A 6,130-nucleotide genomic window follows, 5' to 3' on the forward strand; every position below is an offset into this window, starting at 1 on the left:
AGTTTAGTCAAACATGCCAATATCTTATAATTATCTTCTAAACCAAAGTTACTTCCCACGAACCACTCTTGTATTCTGTTAATGTCATCTAACTGTATGGGATGGGAATATTCCCACTTTCACATACCTATACAAATCCTAATAATGCATGTAATAAAGGTTTATAGATAAAAATAAGACGTTACTCCAAGGCGAACTACTTTATTATATAAACAACTACTTTAATTCCTTTTATCTGTAATTTATATAAAAAAAATAGCACCACCTTATAAAATGAATGGAAGTTGATGGGAGAAAAAGATTCAAATTAGTAATGTCACAAAACTTAAAAAAGAAAATTTTTCAGCCTGTTGCCTGTGATGACATGAGCTGGGTTGAGCTAAACAAAACTACAACAGTCCAACCCAAAAAGGATTGACCCACAACAAGCTTTGATTTCAGTAAAGTAACTATTTTCCTTATGCATTGATTATATCTATACTTAGGTCATTAATTATTAAAGTTCTAGAAGCTTAACACTCGTTAATTTTACGATGTGACAAGCCTTCCACTTTCAGTTTCAACAGCAGGATATACTGACAGGAAATCCTGAGAGGGACACAAAAGGAGAGTGAAATGAAAAAGACTCGAGGAATGAAAAATATTTTAATTGAGCGCAGGTTCTTGGATAGTACTTTTGCTACTTACTCCCATGAAGATGCACTTGAGAGCCGTCATCACCATTTTTCCTACATTTGCCAACAACAACCTCTGCAAGATTTTAGGAGTGATGATAATCACAAATTGGCGTTCCTAATGGTGCCTATCCATGAACTAATGACGATCTAAATAAAACTTATAAAAAAAAAACTTGATTCGCAACACTGAAGATTCCTGATGGTACAACAATGAAGGATGTGGGGCTTAAAGTTTTTCAAAACAACTGTCTGAGTGATTCTAATAAGCAACCAGACTAAAAAGACTAAAAGGACAAAATAAAAAATAAAAAATATATCTCTGACCTTCTTTAAGAAAGGCCAAGAATCTCATAGGTAGAAGAATGTAAGGAAACTTAGTACATAAGCTTACAAGGCTTTTTGTGTCAAAGATTAGTTTATTGCCTAATATCGGATTAGGATTATAAAACATGTTTCTCCATGAGAAAACCAGGAATCCCAAATCAGCAATCTCTCATTTGCTCAGCAATCTCACTATAACAAGTCAAAGTTACAAATTGTCCACCTACTGCACTTCATTGTAATTATTATATTATTTCTAGGTCTATTGTTATACAAATACACCACATCACAGCATAAAACATCTCTTACTAGTAGCAAGTCTAACAGTGAAATTGAGGTTGGCTGTTTATTTCCAAATCTGGAACAGATTTTAGCCAGATTTAATACTCTTATTTTTAGGATAAAATCTTTTAAATATCAAACAATTCCTTGAGAACAATCTCAGTCAATTGTCATTCACTCTGCCAAATGCATATAAACATTTACAAACACTCCATACTTTCATATCCCTCCTTCACCTAACTATTAGACTAATGTGCTACATTGCTTCTATAGAATGCCAAAAACATTACAAAAACATTTATTGTACAAGTAAGTCTACAAAAACATTTATGCTTATCCTCTATAATTAAAACTACAATTAAGTCTACAAATACACACAGAGAACCATGACTTGCATCTGGTGCAGCGTTTCATGAAAATTTACTCGTATTGCTACGTTTCATCTTTGACTGGGGACTGCAATAGATTATTGAAAAACATCAAAATCTTGCAATATCTCACTGTCGTAATGTATAAAGTAATTCAACTAACGATAACTTTTATTCCAAAAACTTTGTACAGCAAATTAGATGTATCAAAGAAGAGTGCAAAGTTAGACCTTGCCAACACATTTGCTGTCATAAAAGCAGTTCTATGGAGGATAGAACCGTAAGAGGCTTCAGCTTCCAGGCCAGCATAGTCCAAGACACTGAATCGTAAATCATAAAACAAACACATTATTGGACATAACAAAAACATAAAAACAAAAATATGCAAAAGCAGAGAAAGCGAAGCTCGAACACAGTAATTAAAGGTCGGCTTAGTCGGTGCGGGAGCGAACACACGCCAGAGCCCCTCCATTGGAGGCACCAGGACGTTCGACGAACAATATCTTGACGGTCAGCCTCGCTCAGCCCACAAATGCACCAGATTTTCGTTCCTAAGCAACGGAAGACCAAGACGAACCCAAACTGAATAGCTTCACGAACAATAAGAGGCCTTGTGTGAAGAATGTGGTGCGGGAAAGATCACATTAGATGCAGAGAAAAGAGATGAAGCGCAGGGAGGAAACAGCTAGGGTTCACTAGGGATGCAGAGAAAATGAGAAGCATGAGAAATGAAGGCTCGGAGTTTCACTAAATAGCGGCCGGAAAATTATTATAAATATAAAAAAGAAAATTAAATCTTAAGAGTGATTTTGGTGGTATACGGTCGGAAAATTTTATAATTATCGAAAAATAACTTTCCTAAAATATATAACTTTTATAGTTAGATAGAAAATAGAATTGGATATGAAAATTTGCATGATAATGTATTATTTAAATATAAGTAGTAATATATAATCGATATCTTATAATTATGATAATATAAACAAATACTTTTTTAAATAAATGCTCATGAATAATTATAATAAATAATAAGACATTTGATAAAATATGTAATTCTGTCTATTCTGAATTTTGCTGTCGGATGACTTTCTAGATAAATCATTTTTCAAAAACACAACAGAAATCCTTATTTGCAATGCAGTTTCAATGCAATGTTCCAAATGCTTGCCCAAGATCTTAGGGTTAAAGTTGAAGAACACGCTGGTTGAAACTACAAGTACCATGCACACCACCCACGAAGAAGCACAGCAGCAGCAGAGTGAGGAAGGTGGGTGAAAAAGTTAGAATTAAATTAAATAAAAAAAAAAGGTCACTTTGAGAATTTGACATCAATAACGGGGTGTAGGAAGCAATTTAAGGGGTGTAGAAAGAAATTCCATTACATAAATTAACACTAGATTAGACCATCAACATATTCAGGAAAACCCCAGGGGCTTTTTCCTGTAATCCAAATTTTACTAAATGTTATTATCTATCTTTTGATTTTGACCAGGGTTTAAAATCCTCTTTCACACTCATTACCCCCATTCCTTCCACCTCCTTCATAACTACCTCCTTCCTTCCCCTTCATACATTTTACCTTCTATTCAATGCATTTTCTTATTTATCAGATTTTGAAATCCAATTTACATAAATATATATATATATATATATATATATATATATATATATATATATATATATATATATATAAAAAGATGTACGCCATATGCTGAATCCGGTGAGTGGTTTAATTCATTGATCAAATTCTGAAATGTTGTAAAACTTGTAAACCAGATTTTAAAATCCGATGCTTTTAGAATGTTTAGGTACTCACTGGGTTGTGATATTCGATATTGATTTAAATCTTATGGGAGTGTGTACTTGATTGGGCCAAATTGTTTTCAAAGGATTTTTAAACTAAAATAAACATTAAACTAGTTTATACATAAATTGATTTGTAGATTTTTTTTATATAATTTCTGTGACATATCCCTCTTTACTGGAAAAAGAAAAAACCCTCTTCTACTGCCTCGGTTCAACTTCAAACCGAGGCATAATCCCCCTCTATTGTCTCGGTTCACCAATAACCGAGGCCAAACGTTTGGCGAAAAAAATAGTAAAAAAAGGAACACGTCTTTACTGTCTCGGTTGCATTTGAACCGAGGCAAAAAAAAAAACATTTTTACCTCCGTTCTGAACCGAGGCAAAAAGTGGAAGACTTTTTGCCTCGCCTGTATATACCTCGGTTGTAGAACCGGTGCATATAGACGAAAATAACCGCTGTCGTTTCCCTTTATTGTACTAGTGCATCCCGATTATACAGAAAAACATATATAATAAAGACATCATCATGCATAATATGGGAAAACAGTCAAGAATAATTAGGATTACAGTCATCCTCAAAATAATTTCAGAATTTAAACTTTAACAAAAGAGGTCTAAATGGTAAACTTAAAGAGGAAAAGTATTTCAAAATATCATCAAATGACTAAGAAAACCCCAAGAAAGCCTAAACTGCAGCATTGTCGTCTTCTTCCAAAGTTGTCTCCAAGGGAACCTCCTCGCCATCTGCTTCCATCCAAGTGGATGACCATCGCAAAAGGAATCATACACAAACAACACACAAACAAGCAAGGGCGAGCTAGGTATAAAAAGCATGTTATACAGTCACACACAGCATGCATAGTTCACTCAAAACATGGTAAATGACATTACAAGACTTGTTGCATTATAAACCGACTCGTCCGAACTAGAATGATTGCCGAGCTATGGCAGGTTATGCACTCGTGGTGGCCTCTACTACTTTGCAAAGTCATTGCCAATGAGTTCCACCCTACCACACTCACGAGGTTAGTCCGTTCCGTGCCCTGGAGCATACTGGAAGCCTCCAAGAATAGGACCTCCTGCTACTCCTCAACACCTGGATCAATCCTCTCTACTTAAGAATGAAAGACCATTGGAGCGTCAGGAAAACTCCCAAGACTGAGCTACCATGCAATCATTCTACACATTACTAGGGCACCACCATGTATCCTCTCCTTGAGGATCATGGAATTACGTCCATGAACCATACTTTTCTAAAAACTTTTCAACTAAATTACCATGCCATCAACGAAACTCACCAACACATATATTTAACCAAATCAATACAGAATCTGCACATTAATTTTTTTTTATAATTTCTTTCCAATGCATAAACTCCTCTAGATTCAAAAATATGAAACCTAATTCTATTATAATATTTATATTAGACACAATTAAGCTTAACAAACATTCCTAATATTTATATTAAATGAACTTAACAACATTCATTCATATTATAATATTATAATATTATAAATTATTATGAACATCTCCAACTATCATCATTTTCTTTTATACATCTCTCCTACTAATTTTATATATATAATTATGTTACATTAATATAATATATATCATACTTTCCTAACTTATATATACATATTATTTAATAATATATATATATATATATCATACTTTGCTATCTCCAACACTACTCCCAGTATTAACCTAACATACCCCAACCTTCCCACTTTCTTTCTTTCCAAACTCCATAATACTTTTCTTCTTCACGTAACATTAACCATAAATAGAGAACCCATGCACTGTAAGACTTTCATTTTCTTTATTTAAACACTCACACTTGGTCTCCTTAGTATTTCCCCTCCACTTCTTTCACCACTTTCTTCCTTTTATAATATCTTTCCACTTTCTTTATTTTTTTTCTCTTCTTTCCGATTCCTAGAAGCTACTCCCACAAAACCCAAACAACCCATCATCCTATTTTTCCTCTACATGCAAGTCTTTCAAAACAACGTACCCAACATAACAACGCCCTTCATGTTTAAACAAATAAAAGCTCACTTATTTTACTAACAAAACGAAACCTAAACAGCAACCCTGTATACCTCCTTCTTCCTCTCACACACTAATATTTTTCATTTTATTGTTCACGAGAACTAGTAATGCTCTTCAACTACTTATTTACTCTACATACTCATCTAATAATGTAACCCTCACTTTAAACTCTACCATATATTCTCTCTTTTGTTCATAAATCACGTCCACCATTCCAAAGAGTTAAACCCCATAAAGCCATTTTAAACAACCCATCTATTATTCTTCTTTTTCTAAAACTTCACTTCTTTCCACCCTCCATTAACACTAAAAATCTGTTTGCCTTTCTCCGAAATCCTCTTCCCATACTAATATTTTAAGACCCTATGCCATCCCCAACACTCTTTGCTTTTCTTACGTTTACTAACTTTCCCAATAGTTAAACCCTTTTCTTATTCGTTCCACTTCCTTTCCATCACAGTAAAACTCTATTTCCATTTTCTCACATAATACACCTACCCATGCGCCAAAAGATTTTCACGGATTATTACAAACCGCACCCAAAGAAGCTACCAGTCTTCCCTCTCCACTCATACTCTCACGCATCCCACTTTCTTCTTCTCCTCCCTTAAACTTTCTCTCCTT

At 34.1% G+C, this 6,130-nt stretch overlaps 1 long non-coding RNA gene across 1 annotated transcript; it reads right to left on the reverse strand.

The window, feature by feature from the left end:
* Positions 1-1,427: 1,427 nt before the first annotated feature.
* LOC124844836 (uncharacterized) lies at positions 1,428-2,390 on the reverse strand. The gene is made up of 3 exons (XR_007029399.2): positions 2,061-2,390; positions 1,879-1,968; positions 1,428-1,736 (listed from the first exon to the last, which is right to left on the reverse strand). It is a non-coding gene; the product is annotated as an uncharacterized LOC124844836 (long non-coding RNA).
* Positions 2,391-6,130: the final 3,740 nt, after the last annotated feature.

Source organism: Vigna umbellata, chromosome 1, assembly GCF_029865625.1.
Source record: "Vigna umbellata cultivar VRB3 chromosome 1, Vumbellata_1.0, whole genome shotgun sequence".
NCBI classification, from domain to species: Eukaryota; Viridiplantae; Streptophyta; class Magnoliopsida; order Fabales; family Fabaceae; genus Vigna; species Vigna umbellata.